Source organism: Cavia porcellus, unplaced genomic scaffold (genome assembly GCF_034190915.1).
Source record: "Cavia porcellus strain 051 isolate PalLab524CR breed Dunkin Hartley unplaced genomic scaffold, mCavPor4.1 scaffold_3, whole genome shotgun sequence".
NCBI lineage: Eukaryota > Metazoa > Chordata > Mammalia > Rodentia > Caviidae > Cavia > Cavia porcellus.
Window position 1 is genome coordinate 11,594,087 of NW_026947486.1, and position 26,731 is coordinate 11,620,817.

The 26,731-nt window shown below is 39.8% G+C and overlaps 2 long non-coding RNA genes across 2 annotated transcripts in view; one reads left to right on the top strand and one right to left on the bottom strand.

Moving 5' to 3' along the window:
* LOC134475415 (uncharacterized) overlaps window positions 1–22,038 on the top strand; it is a 34,393-nt gene extending 12,355 nt beyond the window's left edge. Inside the window, exons 3-4 of the long non-coding RNA XR_010046514.1 lie at window positions 18,778–18,869; window positions 21,625–22,038. This is a non-coding gene — a long non-coding RNA (uncharacterized LOC134475415). The remainder of the gene's footprint in view (window positions 1–18,777; window positions 18,870–21,624) is intronic.
* LOC134475414 (uncharacterized) overlaps window positions 13,900–26,731 on the bottom strand; it is a 28,059-nt gene continuing 15,227 nt past the window's right edge. Inside the window, exon 2 of the long non-coding RNA XR_010046513.1 lies at window positions 13,900–14,686. This is a non-coding gene — a long non-coding RNA (uncharacterized LOC134475414). The remainder of the gene's footprint in view (window positions 14,687–26,731) is intronic.

Consider the following 26,731-nt stretch of genomic DNA (forward strand, 5'->3'; position numbering starts at 1 on the left):
CTCAAGGTGTAGACTTTATCTTCCAGCCTTAAAGTAGCTTTTTTCAGCATATTTTAAACATGCATTTTCATGTAGGACTGCAGGGGGTGGCTTTATTGGCCACATTTATCAGTTAAGTAGTTAAGTTGCCTCAAATATGTTAAACTGCACATTTTACACGTATCAGGTGGAGTCAACAAGCCAACATATAAGTCATGTATATTGTCGAGAGTATTTGCTTAATAAAGCCCACAGTGTGGCTGGTAATTGTAAACGTGGACTGCGAAAGGCAAGACCTAATGAAATTTTATCACGATTGTGAGTCACAAAAGCTCTTTTAAGCAAGTTAATGGCCACTGATAGAAATAACTAAGGAGTCCTTTATCCTATTATATTGCACAGTGTTTACATTTCAATATGAAGTATTTTGTTTAACATTATGTTTGTAGGTTGGTGACATACTCCTGATGCTTGTTTAAAATTCATTGTAGCTGAAATTTTATTAAACTGTGCTTCTCGTAATCAACATAAAACATTGCTAGGATTTATACTCTCCAGTGTTTTGAAAAGCAACTTAGGAAGAGAGTATATGTAGAGAAAACATTTCAAAGATATGTTTGTCTTTATTATATTTTCTTGAAATATGATTGATAAAATTTAATTTTCTAGTGAGCTCAGACTTGCAAATGGAAAGAGGTAGGATTCCTTTAAAATCAGGTAACAATCTGAGTATGGTGCCACAGGAATGTAGCTCCAGGTACTTGGGAGACGGAGGCAAGAATATTGTTTTGGCTGAAGAATTTGATGCCAGCCTGGGCAATGTAGGGAATCCCTGTCTCTAAATAAATAAATAAAACCAGGTAACAGGTGTGTTTAAGTTTTAATGCAGATTGGGGCTGGGGATTTAGCTCAGCGGCAGTCGTCAGTTCGATCCCCAGTACCGATAAAAAAGAAAAAGACAAAAAAAAAAAAAAGTTTTAATGCAGATTAAGAAAAGCAAAAGAGCTTTTTTTCTTTTGGAGGGGGATACTGGAAATTGAACTGAGGACCTTGCACTTTCCAGGCAGGTGCTGTGCTGCTGAACTATGGCCCCATTCCTGCAAAGGGGCTTTTTTTTTGGTACTGAGGACTCATAACCTTGCACTTGACAGGCAAGCTCTTGTGCCACTAAGCGAAACCCCGGCCCTAAAGGGCTTTTTAAAGCTAATATTTTTAAATAAATACTTGGTGAGATCTCCTGACCACAGAGAAAAGGGAGAAAGGCTTTAATGCCTAGTAAAGGTAAGATATCTCTAGTGATATTTATAACCAAAAAGAGTGTATACTCTGTCAAAAGCTTTGGTGTGAGCACAAATACACATTGTTTTTTTCAACTTTTTTTGGTGGGGGTACATATTTGCAGCACAGAGTGCTTACATTCCTCGTGAGGAGTTGGTACATGTATGCTACACATCCTCGCCCTTTTCTCATCCCTTTCTCCTCTGTCCCCCGTCCCTCCGTTTCTTGGTCCCCTTCCTATTTGATAAATATCTAACCCCCTATTTCCTATTATCTTTTATTTTGCTCTTTATTTATATTTATATATATATATCACATAAGAGAAACCATGCGATAGTTAAGTTTGTGTGTTTGATTTACAAATACACATTCTTGTCAAATTTGAAGAGTTGGTGATTAACAACATTACACCTCAGTGATTACTTCTTCATTTTTCGATGTTCAGAGTCTTCTTGTTGTTCTCACATTTTCTATGATCTACATCGATATTTTAGTTTGGATTCCTCTAGAAGCTGACTATAAGACAAGTATTTGAGTGCAAGTAGTTTATTTGAGGGGTGAAGACAACATTGGTAGGGGAGTCCAGAAGAAAGTCCACAAAGGAAAAGCCTCAAAGGGTGGTTATCCAGCAAGATATAAGTGTGGGTCACTATGGCCCAATTCTACTGGAGAACTCTGGGAATGGTATAGAATATGAGCCTGATGTCACCACACATGAGAGAGGGGGCTAGAGTATTGGGACTCTAATAAGCCATAGTCTTTGCTGGTAGCTGGGTTGTCAGATCTGTGGTACCTCCGTCCTACCATGTTCTGGGCCAACTCCTCAAATGGACTCCTTCTCAAGTGCACTAGGGTGCACTAAAGTGGTACAGCATCTACTCCAGTTTACTTTAGAAGATTTCTATGAGAAATTATTTATTGCTCATGAAGAAATTAGATTAATGACTGGTGCAGAGTGAGAATTCACTGTTACTTCAGTTGTTTTGACAGCATTTGTTTTCTTTCTATTCCTTATAATACATCATGAACCATTTTTCTTGTTCAAGGACTTTTTCTTTTCTGCCTACACCTTAATGCTTCCCTTCTTTTCTTACTCTACACTCTGTTCTAGGCTGTCTTTTACTAATTAAGTCTCATCAGGGGCCACATATGGAGAGCAGGCCACTGCTCAGTATCCAGGCCTCCTCTACCCGGCTGCCTGCCTAACAACTTCCCTGCGACTCACAACACTCCTCAGACTCACCCTGCCTCCTAAGGATGCCCATTCCCTGCTGAAGCAGCTCCCTCCACTTCTGTGAGTGTTTCCAATTCTCATCTTAGGCCAGGGCCCATGAGATTAAGCATGGTGGGATGGGGCCTAGTCTAAGGTCAGGCCTCACAAGCTCAGAATGGTAGAGACCCAAGTTCTGGACTGAGCAGGATCCAATATAGGCTGGGCACATTTTAGGAACTGTCTGGTTGAAAGGCAGGGAAGTAGGGACTGTGCTTTCTGATCCCCTCTCCCCCCATTCTGGGTGCCTGTACTACTCCTTCTGTCGTCATCTTTTGTTGAGAAAAGGGTGGTCTCAAGTGTCCCAGCCCCCTTGGAATGATAATAGAAGGCCCCTGGCTCAACTATCACAGGAAAGACTGAACAGGGCCTTTCTCATTTTGCCTGGCTGGGGAGTGATGGCAGGAAGTGACCACTTAAGCAATGAAAACAAACAACAACAAAAATTTTCCCAGAGCAGTGAGTGGGACCTAGTACCACTATGCAGTAGAGGGGTAGTCCGTCAAAAACTAAGAGAAACATATCCTTTAAGGAATTGTCTAGCCCCCTTTAGAGCTTGAAGGGACAAATTTTAATGCAAAAGGAGAGGAGGAAAGCACATATTTAATCCCCAAATGGCTCCCCTCTGATAGGGGACTCCAAAGTGAGGTGTATTCTTATTGGGCACCAGGTAATTCTCCTCTAGCCCAGCCTAGATTGACATTTGGGAAATTCTGGCCCAGACTAAACATCCAGCCTTCGGGGAAGCATTCACAGTTCACCAACGTCCAGCCTCTGCTCACCTCTTTGGGCTTGTCTCCTGACCCTCTTTGCCTAAAAGCATCAGCCCCAGCAACATGCCTGGAAGTCTTCTTACCCTTCCCTCCGGCCAGCCTGGTCCACCATGCTGGTTCTTATTTTCTCTCAGTCAGTGGCTTCCTCCATGTTAGCGTCAGTTGGGTTAGCTACAGCTCCTCTGGCCCTGCCAATGCTTTCTTATACTTCCTGTCACTATGCTTGACTCATGGTACTTTAATGTCTTCTTTAGTCTGTCACTTTTAATAGGTTGTAAAAACCCTGAGAACATAGACCATATAATAAAATCTGCATACCTCTGGTATGGTTGGCATAGAATACAGAAAGAATGAAGCAAGAGAGGGAGGGAGGAAGAAAGAGAGGGATGGTGTTAGTTTGGTCTTCAGAGAAAGGAGAGCAAGGCTAATGCCTTGCATGGTGATGCACACTTGTGACCCCAGCACTCTGGAAGGCTGAGGCAGGAAGATTTCCAATTCAAGCCTAGCCTGGGAAACTAGCAATTTAGGAAGAGCCTATCTTAAAATTTAAAATTTAAAAAAGGCCTGGAGATATAGCCGAGTGCAAAGGCCTCGGGCTCAGTTCACAACGAAAGAAAGAACAAACCTGCAAACTTTATTAAAGAAAAGACCAGTGAGAGAAACTATGGGCACAAAATGGAGAGGACTAGAGGCAATGAGCCCTCCATGCAGGTCTGCCTTGCAAAGGAGAGGGAAAAGGCTCTGGGTGAATGATTTGGAAAGGACAGTGCATAAGGTATGTACCACTGTTGCCCCCTAATTGATGTGTTTTAAAATTTTGTTGTAGTTTTTCTCCACCTCTTCCTCTTTCTCCTTCTACTCCCCCTTCCCCTTCTTTCTCTTCCTCCTTTTCCTCATCCTCCTCCTCTTTTTCTTTCTAGCCTTGAATAAAATGGATTTTTAAACATTTAGAAAGGAGAGAGAAAAGGGAGGTTTAGGCAGAACCGTCTTAGCTTGCAATGGGGTCTAAGGAAGGTTTGGCCCAGCCAGTGGGTAGTCCTTGAGCCTAAGATGTCAATCATAGGGATTTCCACATATCTTGAGTGGGGACCTGCCTGTTTCCCTGCTGCACTCAGTCTCTAGTGGGGAGTATGCTGTGGCCTCAGCACCAACATGGTGGTGAATTTGAGAGGCTGTAGCTGAGGCCCAAGGTCAATTTGTTGGTGACTTGCCATACCCACTGGAGGACGGGAGAGAGGAAGGAAGGGAAGGAGAGAGAGAAGGAGCGAGAAGGAACTACTAAACATACTTATGGAAACTTTGATAGTTTGTACAGTAGCAAGTCCACAGGAAATCTGGCTCTTTGAATGTGAGGTGGAGAAATGCATAACGGCGTAAGAGTAGAAAGATATTGATGAGTTAGTGACTTGGTTTTGTGAATGACCAGCTGTGTGACAATGGCACACTCATCACTTTATATGCTGTTTCCCAATTTCAAAGTTAATGATAGTAAGGCCTGTCTATTTCACACGATTGACATCCCAATTTAAGGGTTTTAACTTGAGTCCATTCCTTATCAAATACAGCTGCACAAATCCCCTAGCATCACCCTCAAGGATTATTCATGTCCTAGGAAGTGTCCACAAAAAGGGGGCACAGAGGCATCGAAAGAGGTGTCTTGGTCCAGCTGGTATCTGTCTGTCCAACCTCCAGTAGGAGGGTTTCAGGTACAGATGGGTTTAGGTGCCCTTCTGTCAAACAAAGTGCCTATTGACAGGCCCATGATGAGTGAGATAGAGTGGCATCAAGGGGAGGTGATAAAGAGTTCCACTGGAGAGCCAGCTGGAGCAGGACTGAATCCCCAACAAGTCCTTGAGCCCTAGAGCAGTGCCCCTCATAGAAGTTCTTCCCCTGGGCCCTTCACCAGGGCTTTTTTAAATGACACCACCCTTCTCTGCCTTTGAGGGTCGCCATTCATTTCCTGCAACATATGATAAAAGCTGCCTATTATAATCAGGTTGGACAGGACAAAACCCAGAACCCAAGCTGACCCCCTAAGCCCTCCTCTGGTTCTTAACCAAACTCTTGTGTCAAAATGGTGTGTGAAACTTTTTTTTTTTGGTCTTTCTCATTTTTATCGGTACCAGGGATTGAACTCACGACTGCCTGCTTGCAAGGCAGGTGCTTATGCTGCTGAGCTAAATCCCCAGCCCCAAAACTTTTTAAAAGTAGAAATATCCAGCTTCACCCCTGACCTACTGAATCTGAAACTCCAGGGAAGGAGCCTGGGGATTTTATTTTTAAGAGGCCCTTAGCTGATTTTGAAGTCTAACCGTGCAGCAAGAAGTAATCACAGTGTGCTGAGGCCTGATCTTACTGATCCAGGTGTAAACTGCACCAGTAAAACAGCCCAAATAGTCATCACAGCACTGCACGTCACACAGCTTTTGAATTTCCCTCTTCAGTGTCCACATTAGGAAGTGAACGTAAAAGAGCGCCTGAAGTAGAGCACTCATCTGAGCCCCAATCTTGGTCCTCTCATTTGGGCGTTATAAAACTGTGCTTGATTAACTATTTCTTCAAAACGAGATTTGTACTATTATTGTCCTAACCATATGTACACTGGCTCAATTCACCATAGCTTCTCAGGACCACCTAAGATGTAGGGTGACCATTTCAGAAGGCAGTTAGAGCCCAAGTTATTTCATTCATTTGACACACAGTGAAACAGTCCACAAGTGCAGATACTTGGATTGTACCACTTCTTGTGAATTCCAGATCACTCCAAGAATAGGGTTATTGTTTACTGGCTTGGTCCCCCCAGCCTGTGGTACTATGGGGAAGTGGAGGACCCTTTAAGAAGTGGGGCCGGGCCGGGGATTTAGCTCAGCAGCACAAGGGCCTGCCTGGCAAGTACAAGATTGTGAGATCAAACCCCGGTACCCGCCCCCCCAAAAAAAGAAAAAAAGGACGTGGGACCTAGGGGGAGAAAGTTAGGTCACTGGGGATTGCTCTGGGAGGGGACAGTGGCACCCTGGCCCTTTTTGCAGTCTCTCTCTCTCAGCTGCCACGAGGTGGGCAGCTTTCTTCCACCACGGGCTCCTTATCATGTTGTGCTGCCTCATCACTGGCCCAAAGCAACAAGTACTCCCAGATGATACCTCTGAAGCTATGTTCCAAAATAAAGCTTTTGTCCTTTGAAGTTGTTTATCTCAGGGGTTTATTCCAGCAAGGGGAAGCTGATTTACACAATAAATGAGCATTTAGGCCCCAGAATTCAATTCAAAAGTCTGCCACTATGTAGCAAGATAGCCACAGGGCCCATAGGGTTTGTTTTCTCTCTTTTGTATGGACTTATTTGCAGTTTCTTTATGTACATGGCAGCCAGTTAAGCAGAGAGGAAGACATTTAGAAAAAAAAATTTATTTCCCTACTCTAATCCCACCTTTGAGATCACTAATGGTAAATTTGGCTTATTAGCCATCTAATTTTTTTCTTGGTTTTGTTTTGTTTTTGACATAGGATCTTGCTGAGCTACCCAGGCTGGTCTCAAACTCATGATCCTCCTGCCTCAGTCTCCTGAGTTGTTATAGGTGTGCACCACCATATTCAGCTGATATTCTTTATATTTATACAAAACATACAAATACGTATGTCTTAGTCAAAGTTATTTACAGAAACAAAACCAACAGGAGATGTGTGCGTGTGTGTGTGTGTGTGTGTGTGTGTGTGTGTGTGTGTGTCTGTCTGTCTGTCTGTAGAAGAGAGACAGACAAACAGAAAAGTCTATTTTAAAAGACTTTATTGGGCTAGGGATTTAGCTTAGTGGCATAAGTGCCTGCCTGGCAAGCGTGAGTTTGGTCCCTGGTACCACAAAATAAATAAATAAAAGACTATTTTTAGTGCCAGAGATTTGGCTCTGTGGCTTAAGCACTTGCCTGGTAAGTGGGAGGTCAAGAGTCCAATCCCCTGTTTAAAAAAAAAAAGACTTTATTTTAAAGCAGTTTTAGGTTCATAACAATATTGAGAAGAAAGTACAGAGATCCCCACATCCTTCCCCAGTGTTATTCCTCAGAGTGCTGTATTTATAGTTGATGTATTCTCCAACCTTGCTATGATCACTTATTAGTTCAAGGAGTTTTCATGTGGATTGTTTTGAACTGTCTACATGGATGTCCACTGAACAGAGACAGTTTTATCTCATCCTTCCCAATCTGTATCCCTTTTCTCATCTTACTGCCTTAGTTAGGACTTCACTATGTTGTTGGCCAGCAGTGGTAAGAGTAGGATATCCTTGTCTTGTTCCTGATTGTAATGAGAAAGCTTTAAATTTCTCAACAGAGATGTTTTATTTTAAGGAGTTGGCTTGAGAGCTCATGTGAGCTGGCACGGCTGAACTCTGAATTTAAGTAAGAGTTGATGTTACAGTCTTGAGTGAAAATTCCCCGGGGTGGCCAGGCAATGTGAAAACTCAGGCTGTGCTTCCGTGTTGCAGGGTTGAGGTTCAGGGAACCTCAGTCATTGCTTGTTGGACCTTGGACTGATTTGGATAAGGCCTCCCCACATACCATGCAGGTCAATGTGCTTCATTCAAAGGCTATTGATAGTCACGTAATCTTCACAGCAACATCTAGGCTGATGTTTGACCAAAACACCTGGAACCATAGCCTGGTCAAGTTGTTAGATAAAATTAACTATCACAGCATATAAACGTAACATAGGGTTTTTATTTGCTTTTTACACATACCACATACTTTCCTGTGAAACTTGCTTATTTTATACAATAATATGTCACGTTATTAGTAAAATAATATCTCACATATTTCTTCAGGTTGATCCTTATAGATATTACTCATTCTTTAAACTAGTTGTTCAATATTCAACCATTTGCATTTTAAAATGAATTATTTCTAATTATTACCAACACAAACCATCTTTATATAAATATATTTATGTATTGGTATATGGATTTCTATAGACTAGAGTTCCAAATATAGGACTACTATGTCAAAGAGCATATGCATCTTTGATTTTAATAGATCCCACCAAATTATTAAACCCTTAAACAATTAAAACCCTATCACAACTCTCTCCAACCAGGAACAAAGCAAGTACACATTTTCCCACATCAGTGTCAAAATTAGTTTTAAATTTTGCCAGAGGAGTGAAAAATGTTATCTTGTGATTTGTGTGGGGATATTTTTTAAATTTCCTAAATAGTTGTAAAATATATAAAACATATTTACCATCTTAACCATTAAGCATACGATTCAGCTGTGTTAACTACATTCATGTGGTTGTGCAGCCAGTTTCCAAAAGTCTTTTCATCTTGCAAAACTAAAACTCCCCACCTATTACACATTGTCTATTCCTCCCTCCCCCTGCCCCTGGCAACTGCCATTCTGCTGTCTGTCCCCATGGATCTGACTACTCTAGATATCTCAGACAAGTGGAATCATACAGTATTTCTCCTCTTGTGTCTGGCTGGTTTCACTTAGCACAATGTCTTTAATATTCGTCCATGTTTTAGAACATGTCAGAATTGACTTCCTTTGTGAGGCTGAATAATATTTCATTGTGTGAAACTACCACATTTTGTTTCTCATTCATCTATCAAAGAATAGTTGGGTGTTTCCCACCTTTCGGCCGTTGTGAATAAGGCTGCCATGAACAAGGATGCATGAATATTTCTTGAGACCCTGCTTTTAATCATTTTGTGTATTTATCTAGAAGTGAGATGCTAGACCATATATCATTCTACTTTTAATTTTTTTTTTTTTGTCTTTTTGAGACAGGGTCTCACTACGCAGTTCAGGCTGGCCTTGAGCTCACTTTGTAGCCCAGGCTGCTCTCGAACTCACAACGATCCTCCTGCCTCAGCCCGTCGAGTGCTGGGATTACAGGCGTGAGCCACTGTGCCTGGCCCTCTTAATTTTTTGAAGATTATTTTCTGTGGCAGGGGCACCATTTTACATTTGCACTAACATTGTATAGTGGTCCCAGTTTCTGCACATCTTTCTAGCATTTGTTATTTTCTGTTTTATTGCTAGAAGCCTCCTGTTAGCATTTTAACATATATTCAGATATTTGTAATCATATATTTGTAGATCAGCTACTGACATGTTTTTTATAAATTGTCTGTTTATAACTTATAGACTTCACTTTTTTCTATTAGATTGTCTTTTTAAAAAATCAACATATCGAAGCACTATGTGTTGGGTTTAAATGTCAAACTGCCATTTTGGAAGTTCAAAGCAGTTGATTATCAGCATCTAATATTATGGATATTCATATTCTAATATTATGGACACTAATCCTTTATCTGACTTGGTTGCAACTATTTTCTCACAACTTATTAGCTCTCCTCTGACCTTTTTTTAAAGTCGTGTCTTCTACCACAGAAAATGTTATATATATATATATATATATATATATATATATATATATGTAATCTATTTTGGTTCCTTTGTAGCTTCTGGCTTCTTGTGTGATTTGAGAAGACTTCTCTCCCTGAATATTATATAAATATTTTCCTAAATTTACTTCTAGAATGTTTGCTTCACCTTTGCATCTTTAATCCATCTGTAATTAACCAAATATTCTATCTTTGTACTTTCCATGTAATAGGTCATTGTTCTAGGATGACTTATCAAATAAGCCATTGGTGAACTGAAATGCCACCTTTATTACACATTGTGTTAAATTCCCATAAAATCAATATCTTTCTATTCTATTCCACTAATCTGTCTGTTCATGTGCCAATACCTTATCCTTTGGATTACACTAGCTTTATCATTAATTTTAATATTCATTAGGGCAAGATACTAGTGGACTGTTACTGGTCTTGTTTTGAAAAGTTTTACTGGCAATTATCACAGAGTTGGTCTTCACACAAATCTGTAGGGATCCCTAGTTACAGATCCCTTATGTATCTTAGTATCTCCCTCAGCTCACAAAGCCAGTTGGGGGTCAAGCTTCTCTCAGCTCTTATCAAGAGTCTCTTATTTACATTCACCTTGGGGGCCAGTAGTCAGAGCTTTAGCAAATGATGAGAGGAGAGACAGAAGTGTTTCTCCTGAAGCTATCAGCATAGGCCTGTGCTCACTCAGGATTCTCCCTTCTCCCCATCCCTGCCAGGTAGGTGGATAGTAAAGGAAGGGAGAAGAGTGGCAGATAAAAACCTCAGAGTTTGAGACAGAAATGGCCTCATTCTTAATAAATATTCAAATGAACCCAAAGAATAAATCACAGCTCTCTGAATGTCAATCCATTACAGTGATTATTAAACAGAACCCAGGGAAGCGCCAGTGTAACAAAGGGATCTCCCATTAGGTGTGGTGACAACATAGAGACCAGGTAGGGAATCCAACCAAACAGAATCCCAGGGCACCTGTCTCTGTAGGATGCAGGTCACTGGGGGAATAGATGAAACTTACCACAGAAGTTACCATGCGTTCCATCCAACTCCTAACAATACCAGGGAAGCATATGTGGTCCCACTTCAAGTGAGGGCTGCCTTGAGCAGAAGTGTCGAATCAATCCCCAGTGGCTTTGCCCTATTTGTCATTGTCATTTTTGGGGCTATGTATTTGCAATTTGCACTGTGCTGCTATCATCCATGCCACTCAAAGTCACTGGTTACAATTAGCTACAATTCTTTTTTTAAATAGTAGTATGTAATTTTACATATACCGACTTGGTTTAAAAACGAAGCGTCTCAGTAAAAATGAATGTCAAGTAAAAAGACAGTCTCTCATTTCCCCCAGCTTCCCTCGGTCTCTTTTGAAGCTCCGTTGTGTCTTATATGAAGAGAAAGTTTCAGTAAAGCAACTCCAAGAAGCCAGTGTTCTTAGCGTTCTGATCATAAATTATCATCCTGGCTTATTAAATTATGAAGGGGTTAAATTTTATTTAAGAGGGAGAAGCATTCTACTGCAGCAGATACCACAGGGCAGGCCAAGAATAAAGAGGGACAGAGCTGCCAGCAGGCGAGGGAGCTGAGGCCAGCTGGAGTTTCAGGATGGACTGGGCACTAGTGGGACCCCATGCTGGCCTACAGTTGAGGTGAAGTCCTTTCATTCTGAATCTGGGAAGCCATGGGGATATGCAGGAACAAGGTCAGGGTGCATGGCAGGGATGCAAGGTCAGGGACCAGCCACGGCAGGGATGTTTGGTAGCCCACTTGCAGTGGCTGTTCAGGACATGGCAGGGGGAAAAAACAGGGCTGGCAGGATGGGTATAGGAATCTAAGCTTCTGCCTGAAGGCTGGGGCCTAGGGCAACCATCTTCCTTCATGGACAGCACTGCCCTTTACAGATACTGTGGGGTGAACAGAGAGAAAACTCAAGCCCCCAAACACAGACCGAAGAGGAAAAGGAGGGCTATCCCACATCCTGCTAGAAATGCCCAGGGAGGGGAAGACGCCAAGCCTGCAGATACAGGAGGTAGGGCATGGCAATGCTGGCTGGTGAAATAAGCTGCATCTGTCAGTTACAAGACCCCAGGATAGTGTCAAGTAATTCCCAGGGCCCCCTATGCGGAACTTACAGGCTCCCACCAGGTATGGATGGCATAAAAAAGAGACCAGCTGCTTTGAGAAGCCTGCTCTCTTCACTGTAGTCCACTCTGCATCTCCTAGATGCAGAATGCACTTTTATTTTTGCTTTTACCCTCTTTTTCTCTTTGGCCCATGTTTACTCTGCAGAGCTAGTTTCTCCCATACCCATTCACTCTGTACTTTTCAAATAAACTATTGGCACAGGTTTTGGCTTGTCTCGTCCAATTCTTTGCTTGAGGCAAGAAGGACCTAGAATACTTTTAGTTGGTGAGGCATTTATAAAGAAATACTTGACAATATTGTGGCATCGCCAACCAGGCGATAACACTGCCACCTTTCACCCCTCACCCACAGGAGCGCTGATAGCAACAACCTCAGGCAAGGACCACAACAGAACATTTCCAAAATCAGACAGTGTGCCACGTGGCTCCTTCTTGCCCCTCCAGATTCCCTCTCCACTTCCCCAGCCGAGCTGTGTCCCCAGCAGTGGGCCTCAGTGAACTCTGCCAAAATCTCCTGTGTCTTCTTGGCATTGGTTTCTAGTAGGAGATGGCTGTGAGGAGGGAGGTCAGGGTATTTCTTTTCTCCTCCTTAAGGGCTAACTAGCTGTATCTCTAGACCAAAAGTCACAGCTCCTGTCAAGAGGCCCTGCTCACAGAATTTTCTCTCTCAAATTTCCAGTAATTGCTTCCTCCTTCTGTTCCTTCTGGCCTGTGGTTTCCCTATACCCTGATATGCCTTTGTAAATAGTCTCTTTATTAAACTCTTCTCAATTTACCCAATCTGAGGTGCCATCTGCTTCCTGCCAGGACCTGGAATGATACAGATGGCTGTTTGACAGGGCCTATTGATGGAGAGTCTAAGTCCCTGGCATTGTTCTAGGCAGAGGTGGGCAGCCTGCAGACAGCCAGAAGTTACTTCAGGTACCTGGGAAGAAGCCAGGAACTGTGTACTCCTTTCAGGCCCAGTGTGGTTTCTGTCAACCCAAGATAGCTTCTTACCAGCTTCTTTTTTCTATCACAACTATGCCCAACTATGCAACTTGAGTTCTGTGGGGATGGGGGCTGTGGCTCATTGGCTTTGCAGCACTATGGCTGATCTTTATGAAGGGGGCCCTCAAAGGACAGGTTTCCTCTCTTCCCTCTGTTCAGGAACATTTCTGTCTTAAAGGGGTCTCCTTTTGATGGTTAGGTCCCTGAGAGGCTGTACTATGAATGATTTTCTGTTGAGATTAAAAGCACCAGTGAGTCCTTGAACAGGAGTTAGATGCCAAGAAAGGGCTTCAGAAAGAGGCAGCAACTGAGGAGATGTGGAATTGAAACAGTGTTGAAGGAAGAATATGGATCTAAAAGAGAAAAGAACAAATCCTTTGAGATCTCCACCCAGCCCACAATCTTCCTTAAGACTGAGGTTCTGGGACAGGAGGAAGTGCTGATTCAGCTAAAAAGAAAGGGAAAAACAGCCTCTGCCCTTGGGCAAAAGGGTATCCACCTCTCATCAGGCAGTGGGTATAGGCCAGTTACTTACAAATTCTAAATCACAGAAATATGCTAGTAGTTCGATTAGGCATATAAGCCCTTTTATCTTTTTTATTGCTATTATTTCCAGTACTAGGGATTGAACCCTGGGCCTCTTACATACTAGGCACGCACTCTGCCACTGAACCACATCTTCAGCCCTTTTTACCTGTTACTATTAGTGAGTGAAACTAGGGTCTTCACACTGAGCTACACCCCTGGTTCTTTTTATTTTTTATTTTGAGACAGGGTTTCGCTAAGCTGCTCAAGCTAAACTTCAGCCTTTGATCTTCTTGCCTCAGCCTCCCAGAGTACTAGGATTATAGGCGTGCACCACCATGCCGGCTGCCTTTTATCATATTTGAAAACCAATGTGCACTATCACCACTGTGCCCAACTATGAAAAAGCTGACAAAGGCTAGATGATACATGATAATATTGTGTTGGGATATTGAAGTTTGAGAGTAATTTTTTCACATAATATTGAAATTATTCTTTCAATAAATGCAAACAGGGAAAACATAAAACAACTGTGTATGAAATTGGTCAAGATAGCTTCTTTTTTAATTTTAAAGAGAATAAAACCAAACCAAACAAAATAGAATAAAGTTAATCAGAACAGAACAATGAAAGTAATACAGGACTTCAAAACAGATTATAGGAAATCAATGTCTCTTTGTTTTCTTCAAAATAGCTGTCCAGGCCATCAGACATAATAAAATCAAACAAAACAAAACAGAATAAAACCAGTCAAAAAAGAACGAAAGCATATTTTAAAGAGAATGAAGCAAAACAAAATGAAAAGAACAGAATAAAGCCAATCAAAACAAAACAGTGAAAGTGATACAGCATTTCAAAACAGGATAATAGGAAATCAACAGTGGTTACCATAATGACTCTTGTTGTCTTCAAAATTGTTGTCCATACCATCAGGTATAATAAAATCAAACAAAACAGAATAGAATAAAATCAATTTTGAACATTGAATAAAACAAAATAATAAAACAGAACAAAAACAGAATAATATTGGATTTCAAAAATAAGACAGAAGGAAATCCCCCATATTTTCTATTTTGCATATTGTTATCCTTTTTTTTTTTACAGAAAAATGCTTTAATCAGGAAGTTAGAGGGAAGGCAGGAAACATCCAGCTTAGGAAGTTGAGGGGGCACAGTTGATACTGGGGTGCAGACTGCCCTCCAAGGTGGGCGACCAGGGATCAGGGATCAGGTGGCCAGTGATGTCTGGTTTGGTGGCTTTGGAACCTTGGCTGATGGTTTTGTTTCCAGGAGTGTTATCCTTTTAATAGATGCTCAGACTATGGACCTTGGGCCTGTAAAGTCAATCAAACAATACAAACATTTAAGTTGTTTGGTGCCTCAGTTGCTATCACCTCAGCCTGTGCTCTGAATCAGCCAGTTGCTTGGGGTGGGGGTGGGGTAGGCAGTGTTCTGGTTTCCCAGCCCACACATCAGTTGGCTCATGGGAAAGGCAAATTGGCTTCTTGTTACTCCTTTCAGGCCCAGTGTGGTTTCTGTCAACCCCAGGTAGCTTCTTACCAGCCTTTTTCTTTTTTACTTTTTTTTTTTTTTTTAATTGGTACCAGGGATCAAACTCACAACCGCCTGCTTGCAAGGCAGGTGCTTATGCTGCTGAGCTAAATCCACAGCCCCTTTTTTCTTATCTATATAAGAAGATAAATGGTCTCTTCCATTCCAGTCTATTTCAGGTTTTATCAAATGTGATTCTGAACTGTTAAAATGAATCATATAAATGTGGATTCAGAAAAGTGACAGAGGGAAATTTGGATTATTAGAACATTTCCATAAAAATCACAAAATACAAAGAATTTGTTTTACTCTCGCTAGGGATTGTGGTCCCTGGAATTTCGTCTGTCTAGTATGCTTTCCCATTCTTTCTCTGGGTCACTTGAGGGTTCCCTACTTGGCCTTCCAGGGCACAGTGCCCTGCTCCCTCTGTGATGGTCATGTGACTGATATGAAGCTTTCTCTAAAACTTCATAAATGGGATGGTCTCCTCTATGGATGCTAAATCTTCCTGCTTACTTCCTGGGTGACCTGAGACAAATCATTTAAGTTTTCTGAGCCTCAGTTTTCTCACTTGAAATGGGATAATAATGCCATTCATCTTTCAAGAATCTTTGAGGAACAAATAAATCATGAACAATGGTATTTCAAACTCTATGGTGTTTTGTGATCTTATCAATAAATTTATTATTATTAAATATAAATATAAGCTTGTGGTAAACTAATTCATTGTGAAGTGTTGGTCTCACTACTATTACTTAACATCATACTAGAAGTCCTGGGTAGAGTGATGAGACAAGAAAAATAAATATAAGGCATACAGATTGGAAAGGGAAAAATAAAACTATTCTTGTTTGCTGATGGTATGATGGTCTATGTAGAAAATCCTAAGGAATTAAAACAAACAAACAAAAAGTCCTCCTAGAACTGATAAATGAGTCCAATAAAACTACAATATTCAATTCAAAAATAACATAAAAAGTTAATTATATTTCTAAATACTAGCAATGAACTTACAGCACAAAAATTAAATATAAAATATCATCTATAATCATTCAAAATAAGATATAACATTTCTCCAAACAAGATACGCAAATGGTCAATAAACTATGAAAAGATGTTTTTTATCACTAGCCATTTACAAAATGTAAATCAAAACTACAATGAGATACCACTTTGCACATAGTAGCATTGCAACTATTTAAGAAATAATAAGTGTTGCGAAGTAGCAATGGAGAAATTAAAAACCTGCACACTATTGGTGGACTATAAAATGGTATAGCCATTGTAGAAAAGAGTATGATGCTGGCCATGGTGGTGCATGCCAGTAATCTTGGCACTTGGGAGGATTAGCATGAGTTCAATGCCAGCCTAGGCTACATAGTGAGTTCAAGAACAGACCTGAACTACTTAGAGAGAACCTGTAACAAAAACTCAAAAGAAAAAGGAAAATAAAAGAGTATGGCAGTTTCTCAAAAAAAATTAAAAATAAAATTGCATATAATTCAGCAGATCCACTCCTGAGTATATACTCAAAAGAATTGAAAATAGGATCTTAAGGAGTATTTGTACACCCATGTTCATAGTATGCATAGAAATAGTACTCATAAATGTCCAAACCTGGAAGCACTCTAATGTCCATCAACAGATGAGTGGATAGGCAAAATACAGTATGTACACACTGTGGCATGTTATTCAGCCTGAAAAGGAAGGAATTCTGACATATGTTACAGCGTGGATAAACCTTGAGGAAACTATACTAAGTAAAATCAGCCAGTCATAAAAAGACAAATGCTTGATTCCACTTTCATGAGGTACTGTACTTACAGTAGTCAGGTTCAGAGGGAGAGAATGGCCGTGGCCAGAGGCTGGGGAGAGGGGGCAGTGGGGAGTTTTTTACTGGGTACAGAGTTTCAGTTTTATAAGATGAAAAGAATTATGGAGCCTGATGGTAGTGATGGTTATATAACAGGAATCTGTTTAATGCCACTAAATAGTACACTCAAAAATGACTATGATAATACATTTTATATCTTTTTAAACACAATAAAATGGTTAAAAACATATATATATAAATATAATAGAAACTACAAAAACAGTGATGAGTTTTAAATATCTAGGAAAGCACACTGTGTTCATGGATTGGAAGATCTAATGTAGTATAATATATCAATTCTCAATTTAGTATATGGGTTTAATGCAATTACTATAAAAATTCTGGCAAGAATTTTTGCAGATATACACAAGATCATTCTAAATGTATATGGAAAGGCAAGGAACTACAGTAACTGAAACAAAATATAAAGAGGAATTGTTTTTCAATGTTCACAAATCCAGTTTCAATACTTACCATATAGCTGTAATAAGCAGGACTGAGTAGTATTGGTGGAGGGAAGGACACGTACATCAGTGTAATAGAAGCCAGAACCTAGATACAGACCTGTATGAATATGGGGACACACCTTTGACAAAGGTGCAAAAGCAATGAAATGGAGCAAAGCGGGTCTTCTCAACAAATGGCGCTGGAGCTATTGGACATCCACAGGCAGCAAATGAACCTTGACGAAAGAAGTCTCGCTCATACAGAGTGATCTCAGATCAGCAATTTAAATTTAATACACGAAACTATAAAACTTTTAGGAAAAATATATTGAACATCATCAGAGTCTGGAATAGGCAAATCCTAAATTTAACACCCACAGCACAAGCCATTAGAGGAAAACTGATAAATTGAATCTCATCAAAATTAGAAACATTTACTCTGGGAAAGATCCTGCTAAGAAGATGAAAAGGCAAGCTGCAAACCAGGAGAAAATACGTGTAATCCACACATTTGACCAAGGACTGGTGTCTAGAATATATAAAGAACTCTTCAAATTCAATACTAGCCTGACACAATGGGTTATGTCTGTAAACCCTGCTATTCAGGAGGCTGAGACAGAAAGATCGCAAGTTCAAGGCCAGCATGACAACATAATGAGACCCTGTTTTTTTTGTTTGTTTGTTTTTTTTCCTTTTTATCGGTACCAGGGATCGAACTCACGACTGCCTGCTTGCAAGGCAGGCGCTTATGCCGCTGAGCTAAATCCCTAGCCCCCGAGACCCTGTTTCAAAATCAAATGTTATAAAGGAGGTGAAAGTAGAGATGTAGCTCAATGGAAGAACTCTTGAGAGTGAGAGATGAGCTTTAGCGCCACAAAAACAAAACAAAAATCTTCAATATTAAAACATAAACTTAAAAAAATCACTCACACACACACAATCCACTTCGAAAAGACAAAAATATGAAAAAAATTTTCACTGAAAGAATGTAGAGTTGGGAAATAAGCACACAGAATATAATAATTACCCATCAGACTCGCTAAAATGAAAAATAGTGACACTACCAAACACTGATGAGATGCACAGAAACTAGATCACTTATGCCTTGCTGGTGAGAATGTAAACAGATACAGCCACCCTGGAAAACAGTTTGGCACTATCTTTAAAAACTAAATATATGCTTGCCATATGACCCAGTGCTTGAACTCCTGGGCATTTATACAAGAGAGATAAAAACTTATATTCACATAAAAACCCATACACAAAAGTTTATAGCAGCTTTATTCATAACAGCCTCCAATTGGAAACAACCCAGATGTCTTTAACAGAAGAAAATAAACTACAGTACATTCATAGAATAGAATACTACTCAGCAACAAAAAAGAGTGAGGTTTCTTTTGGGGGGTGATAACTGGAGACTGAACCGAAGGCCTTTGTACTTCACATCCCTGTTTCTTTTTTATTTTTATTTTTTTATTTTGAGATAGTATCTCACTAGGTACTAAGTTGCCCAAACTAGATTTGAACTTGTGTTCCTCCTGTCCTCCTGCCTCAGCCTTCCAGAGTTTCTGGGATTACAAGCGTGTACCACCAAAGTTGGCTAAGGATGAGGAACAACCTGCATGAAGCTCCAGAGAATTCTCTTGAGTGAGTAATGCTAAATCTCTAAAGGCTATATACTATATGATTCCATTTCTATAACTATCTAGACAAAGTCACAGAACCAATGAATGCTTGCCAAGGGTCAGGAGGAGGTAGGATGGGAGGGAAGTGAGAGTTGTCACCAGAGGGCAATACATGAGATTCTGGGATGTGGGGATGTTCTGCACCTTGACTCCGGTTGGTGTCAGAATCCTGCCTGCTAGCGATGTTGAATTAAAGTGTTACAAGATGTTATCACTGGAAAGAGAAGTGGGAATCTCTCCACATCTTTTCTGACAACTTGATGTGAATCTAGTATTATCTCAAAGTAAAATATTTAATTTAAAAGGATATGAAGCAGAGACTTAAAAGAATGCAAAGCCTACAAGACTGTGAGGAAAAGCGTCTTTTGGAATGATTTCAGGTGTGATGACAGGTCTTTGATGTCAACCCTGTCACTGGATATAGAGCAGTATTAGCATTTACAGATAGTTGATTTGGGTTAGATTCTTCCCTGTTACCCTCTGTAAAGTTCACAGTTGTTGGTAAGGACAAGATCCAGCCTTGATTTTTAGACCCAGGTTAAAGGACTTCAAAATTTATTGGGTGCACTGTCGTATGCTTATGTAGTTGAACTATAGTGACTTCTGTATAAAAAGATGAACATAGTTTTAATCTGTGCCAAAGGGAATTTACAGCTGAAAATATCTTAGTCCTAGCTGTCTAGGTAAATTTTCTAAGTAATCTTTATTTTCCTAGAAAACACCCCAGGTCTCCCAAGCAGTTATAGGATAATGGTCTACCGATGACTCAAAATTCTTTTTCTGGAAAAAATATCTCCAGTGCTTCAAATAGTGTCACAAAAACTGAAAAGACAAGTTTTACCAAGTCAAAAGGTTATTTTTCTGGGCATGCTGTTGTGTAATGACAGCAACAGAAGAACAAAGAAGCACTGTATGTATCAATTTGGAAAGATTTCTCATAAAATTTTAAGGGCAAAAAATACGATGTGGGAAAGAGCATATATAGTGTGAAAAGGAAGGGAACGCAGATGAATATTCATATTGGCGCAAATTTACCTTTAAAAACTCTGAGAGGTTACTGTGGCTGCTTGTTTGGGGAGCAGGAACTGCAGAGGATGAGAGGGCTTTAGAGAGAGACATTTCACTGCGGATCTAGTTATACCTTCGATTTCTGAATCCCTTGAAATTATTAGCTGTGAAAAATGTCAAGTGAATGGATTTTACAATGAAAACATTTTAAAAAGCTCTGGACCAATGGAATTAAGAAGCCAAATGATCTTTGTAGGAATACCTGGTCACTTTCCTTTGCTGTGTGCAACCAAGTTTGCCTGGGAAGAAGGCCCTCCATCTGCCCACCTCACTTGGACTCTCCAGACCAAGCACTGTGCCCTAAATGGAACCACCACTTACCTTTACCACCCCAGCTCCCTGGGGAGGAGTTCAGGGCTGCTTTCCCAGAGGCCACTGAGACTCTCCGGTTGCACCCCCAGAGCCACAGCTGGCAGCTGAGATTCCCCTGGGAGATAAGAATCTGAGGATCCTGCAAACCACCAGGCCCCAGCCATCTGGGAAAACCTGAGTTCAAATAACCCAACCAGGCCTGTCCTGCAGGTCTGAGCCACTCCCCCACCTCCACCCCAGCAGAGCCAAGACTCTACCAGGATACATCAGTGCTAGTATCAGTACTAGCTGTTTACACGCAGAATGTGTCCTGACTCTTGTTAAATACTGCGATGTTCACCTGTGTCCTTAGTGGCCAGCCCTGTCACTTCAAGCCCTTCCATGCCCTCCTCCCTGCTCCAGCTTGTGGCTGCTGACTGCCTTCCCAGATCAGAGAGGGACCCAGTGAGAGGCAGATGGTGCACTCACATTGGGTCATCTGAGAACTGTTTAATAAAGGACCACACATAAAAGTCTGGGCAGGGTACAGGGAAACCATTTGGGACAGGGCAGCACCTTGGGGGCAAGGATAGGATCTTGCAGCCAAGAGGGTTGTGTGGAAGAGCTGTGATCTGTGCTTGGTTGCCCAAGGCAGACAGTTCACTATGACTCATCAGTCATAGAACACAAAAATGCAAAGGCCCAAACTCACTCTCCTTCCCTTGCATCCTGATTCCCAAAGCCAACCGGGCACGGACCCCGAGTGGGCAGGGCCGGAAAGGGAAGGGTGGAGAGTGGGTCTCGAGGGACAAATGGAGTATGTCTAACCACCTGCCCATAGCATTTTGGCAAAAACTTTATCACGGAAAATTTTCAAACCTTAAAAAAAAAGACTAATGTAAAGAACGCTGCATACGTATCTTACAGTTTTGACAATTTAAAGCCAATCTTGTTTTATCTATATCCTTTTTCACTATCCCCCTTTTACTATTATTGTTTTGCAGCAACTGCCAGGCCTTATATCATTTAATCTGTCAATAATTCATGTGCATCTTCAAAAGATACACAGAATAATTGATAGACTAAGAATATCACCATTTCTCAGGCTCTAATAAAGTAATGGATCTTGGCGATGATCATTAATGACTACATAAACCATTAGGTATAAACTTGAAAGAAAATTCTATAATATAGGAATCAGGCTGACACCATCCGATCCCAATTTCAGTATCTCTACAACCCACATTATTTACTTTTTGATAGGATGTGACAGAAAGTACCTATTAAATATTTTTGCCATAAAATTTTTAATTAACAAAGGTTTCTCGATCTAAGTAGCCTTTCTATCTATTTTTTAGGAAACACAGGAAATAGAGAACAAGTTAAATGACATCTTTCAGAAGCAATCAACCAAATCCAGAATGTAAGACACTCTGCAGGACAAATGATCCAGCTGTCCCAATAAGTCAGTGGTATGGGAGGAGAAAGGAGATGGGGCTATTATAGAATAAAAGAAATTTAAGACTTGTAATAACCAAATACAGCTTATGAACCTCACTTGGATCCTGATGTGAACAAATCAGCTCCAAAGATAGCTCAGGATGCGATGACATTAGGAAGCTATTGTTCATCTTAAGTGTAACACTGGCAGGGGATTTATAGTACTTTCAATGTCCTTATTAAGTAGAGATTTTTACTGAGACAGTTCTGGGTGAAATGACATGCTCTAGATTTTGCTTTAAATACTCCAACAAAAACATTGTCCCATTGGATGAACAGTACAAGGAAGGCAAGACATTGATAATTAGTGAAGCTAACTGATGAATTCTTTATATACTGTAATTTCTACTTTTGTATATGTTTGAATTTTTCCATAATAAAAAGTCTTCACAAATAAATGTTCCTTAATGATAGGAAAAGACAAAGAACTATCACAGATTGGAAGAGACTCAGGATGATTAAATGCAACATAGAATCTTGGGCTAGGGCTTAAAAGAGAAAAGGCACACATCTAAATAAAGTGTAGTTTACTTAAAAGTATTGTATCAGTGTTAATTCCTTGGTTTAATGAATATGCCAAAATTATGTAAGATGAAAGAGAAAGTTGGCTGAAGGGTATACAGAAATACTCTTCTGTAAATCTAAAATTATTTTTAAATAAAATACTAAGAATAAATATTCTTTAATCTCCGCACAGAACGAGTGCTTCAAGCAAATTTACAGTTTCAAATAGAAACACTCCGATCTCTATTACTGAGTTATAGGTTTTAAATAATTTTCAAAGGATGAAAAACTGGCATATATACCACTGCCATGTTTCCCCCTCGGGGATCTTCAGAATTTGGCTGGTTACATTATTTCTTTATATCATGGCATATATAACATTTACACAGTGTTCTGCTTCTAGAGTTGCTTTAGCTTTTAATGGGCCCATAGATCACTCCTCGTCATTTTCACTATTGCATCTGTTGGTAGAAATTCATTGGAGAGTTCTGTCTTCAAGAAGGGCTCTTGGGAACAATAAAGGCATCTGTTTGTACCCCTGGATTTGGATGGCAGTCTGGCCTGGCACACATTCTTATTCCCTGAAGACTCACTCGGCATTGCTCCTCCATCTTCTAATGTTGAATGCTATTATGGAAAGGTTAGAAGCCGGACAAATTCTCTTCCCATTCACAAGTGATTTCGTTTATTTGCAATGCTTCCCTTAGGATTCTTTTTTTAAATCTCTGAAGTCTAGTATCTTTATCAGGATATGTACTGAATTTACTTGCTTTTTGGTGATTTTACCTAGGAGTGGATTGTTCTTTCAAGCTATAAATTCAAGTCTTGTTACTGGAAGCACTCCTGAATTATATATTTGAACATTTCTGTTGATGTTGTCAGCTCATTTAATCTATTATGTTATTCAGAAACACCAATCGTGAATATGGTAGATCACCTTTGTTCTCTATGTATCTTATTTTCTCTTTAAAGTTCTCACACTTTAAAAAGTGTTTGTTAGCCAGGTGTGGTGGTGTACCTGTAGGTCCAGCACTGGGGAGGCTGAGGCAGGAGGATCAACTCAAATTCAAGGCCAGCCTGAACTACATAGTGAGACCCTGTCTCAAAAAACAAATAAGATAAAATAATAATATAGTATTTGTTATATTCTCATTCATTTTGTTTACTTTTCTCAAGCCTTCCTTCCATGTTCATGGCTGTTTATTTGCAAAATCTCTTTCCTTTTTGTTATTTCTAATATGATTTTCATTTCCCCTTTATTTTTTTAGGTCTCCATTTCTTTCTTGAGCTCTGCCAAGTGATTTTAAAAATCTTTTTAATCTTTTTAATCTTATCTTTCTCATGAGCTATTGTATGTCTGTTTAACCTCCTGGTTCACACATGTTGCTTTTATCAAGTTGTTTTACATAAACAACCTGTATAAATCTTTGGTCAAGATTTTAAATTTTGTCCCATGGTTAGATATTTCAAGTTCATATGTGTTTCTGGCCTTTTCTTGGCCTCAACCCTTGATTCTTCACCATATTTTCATATAGCTTCTTTTTATTATTACTAATATTTCAGGAGTGACTGCTTTTCCTAGACCAGCTCTTTGTACCAGGTAGAAGGGATGGAGCAGAGCTTTATGAAGCAAATCATTTCCTTGGTTCAGAGTGTGGAGTCTCTCAAGGTATAGGCTAAGGTATAAAAGTATAGTGGGTTACCTTTTCCTTCTTCCCACCTACAATGACCACAATCCCAGTGTTCTTCCCACCCTACCAGAGCAACAAACTGCTGCCTGCCAAAATCGCTGACCACTGATTCCTGGTCTGGCACCACATCTATACCAGCCTGTGCACCCATATCACACGGTGACACTTCAAGTTGTTTAGGGTGGCTTCTTCAGAATGGCTCGCCTTTCAAAAGTATTCCAGGTCCTTCCTACCTTGAACATAGAATTGGATGAGACAAGCCAAAGATGGTGCCTGAAGTTTATCTGAAAAGTGAAGGGTGAAGGGGTGTGGGAGAAACCATGTCTGCAGAGTAAATTTGGGTTGAACAAAAAGAAAAAGAGGGTAAAAGCAAAATTAAAAATAGATGCCCGCAGGCTACCCAGAAAATTCCCACACAATAGCAATTTTTTGGAAGGCTATTCTTTTTCATGCCATCCACATCTCATGGGAGTTTGTGAGAAGTTCTACATATGGGGTCCTTGCATTGACTTGAGGTCTTGTAATTGACAGGTCTGCTTATTTCCCCAGCCAGCTTTGCCATTCTCTATCTCCTGTATCAAAGTGTTATTGATTTGGCCCACAATGATGTCCCACACAATCTAGAAGGCTCTGCTTTGCCACATGTGACTGGCGTCAGAAGAGCAGGTGCCGTTTCTGGGACTCTTCCCTGGCCTGTGCCCATCCTAACTGCGCTAAGCAGCTCTCCTGGACGTATTTCAGTCTTATGCCTTAGCTGCCTCCTGTGCTCACTGAAGGTGAATTTTAGAGTCTATTTGCCATTCTCCTTGTTATATCTGGTGGTTCACAGGGAGGAGAACACAAAGACGATGAGTGAATATATTCTCTGGAGTCATACAGATCTGTGTTTGAATCCAGGTTCTGCCCCTTACTAGCTTTGTGATCTTAGACAAGGTATGAAAGCACCTTACTTACTCCTCAGTGGTGGGTTAATATTGTTTACCCCAAAATGTTGTCAAGATTAAGTGCTATAAATCCTGGTGCTGGGTTCTGTGCTGGGCACTATAACAAGTTTTCACTAAATTTTAGGTTTTAAAAATTATTACTAGTCCAATGCTTATTTTTAAAACCTAAATCATAGTTAAATGTCTTTTAGAAAGAAAAGTTGCAAGTCCATGTAGTTTCAATGGCAAATTCTATCATTTAAAGAACAAGTAACATGAATTCTACACAATCTTTTCCAGAATATCCAAGAGAATAATTTCTGATTATTTTATGAGGGCAATATTACTGTGATACAAACACCAGATAAGATATTAGAAGAAAAGAAGTTGAAAAGCAAATATCTCCTTTCACCATAGTTACAAATGGATATTGCCAAGCCACTCTGGCAACATATAAAGAGAATAATACTCTATAAGCGAGTGAGATTTATCCCAAGAATACAAGACTCACAAAAATCAATGAAATCCATAATATCAATGAACGACTGAAGAAAACTCACATAATCATTTCAACCAATGCAGAAAATCATTTAGCCAAAGCTAACATCTATCCAGGAAGGAACAAAAAAATCTCTCAGTCAACTAAGTGCACAAAGAAAACTTTTTTTTTTCAAAGAAAACTTTCTCAAGCTAATAAAAGGCATCTATAAAAACCTTTAGCAAATTCATTGTTATATATGAAAGATTAAATGCTTTGCTTTTAAGATCGGAAGTAAGGCCAAGAAATACATTGTTACCACTCCTGTTCATTTTTATATTGAAAGTCCTAGACAGTGCAATAAAGCAAGAAAAATAAATAGGTATACATACTGAAAAGAATAAGATAAAACTATCTTTATTCACAGGCAACACAGTTATCTGTGGAAAAAGACCCAAGAAATCCACAAAAAAATTCTTGAATAAATAAGAAGTTTAGCAAGGTCACAGAGTATAAAGTCAACACACCATATTTCTATGTACTATACTAACAATTTGGCTATCAAGTTTTTATATTACAACACTTTAGAAAGTAAATTATTTTTTAAAATATGATTAACAGCCAGGCATGGTGACACATGCCTGTAGTCTCAGCACTCAGGAGACTGAGGCAGGAGGATCAACTCGAGTTTGAGGTCAACCTGGATATAATATAATTCTAATACAATGAAATATCTAGGTATAAATATTAAAAAATCATGCATAACATCTGTATGCTAAAAACTATAAAAAACTGATGAAAGAAGTCAAACAAGTGGAGATATAGTGTTTCCATGAATTGGAGGACTTGACATAGGAAAGATGTCAATTCCCTCAAAATGATCGACCGATGTAGCTAATAACAAAACTCCAGTCAATATCCCAGAAGAATTTCTTTTTTCAGATTTAAAGAAGTTGATTCTAAAATGTAAAGGCAAAGGAACTAGAGCAGTTAAACAATTCTGAAAACAAAAGAATAAAGTTGGAGGAACTATACTACCTGACTTGAGGACTTATTACATAGTTACTGTAATCAAAAATGTGTGGTATTTTGCAGCAGGATAGACACATAGGTCAATGGAACAAAACAGAACACCCAGAAATACACCCACAACTGACTTTTTATAAAAGTGCAAAAGCAGTTCAGTGGAGGGAAAATTGCTTTTTCAACCTGGTGCTGTAGTAATTGGATATCCTCAGGGGGAAAAAATCTCAACCTTAATTTTATATTTCATGCAAACATTAACTCAAAATGAAACAAGGAGTTTAATGTAAAACAAAACTATAGCGCATTTAGAAAAAGTAGGAGATAATCTTCAAGACCTCAAGCT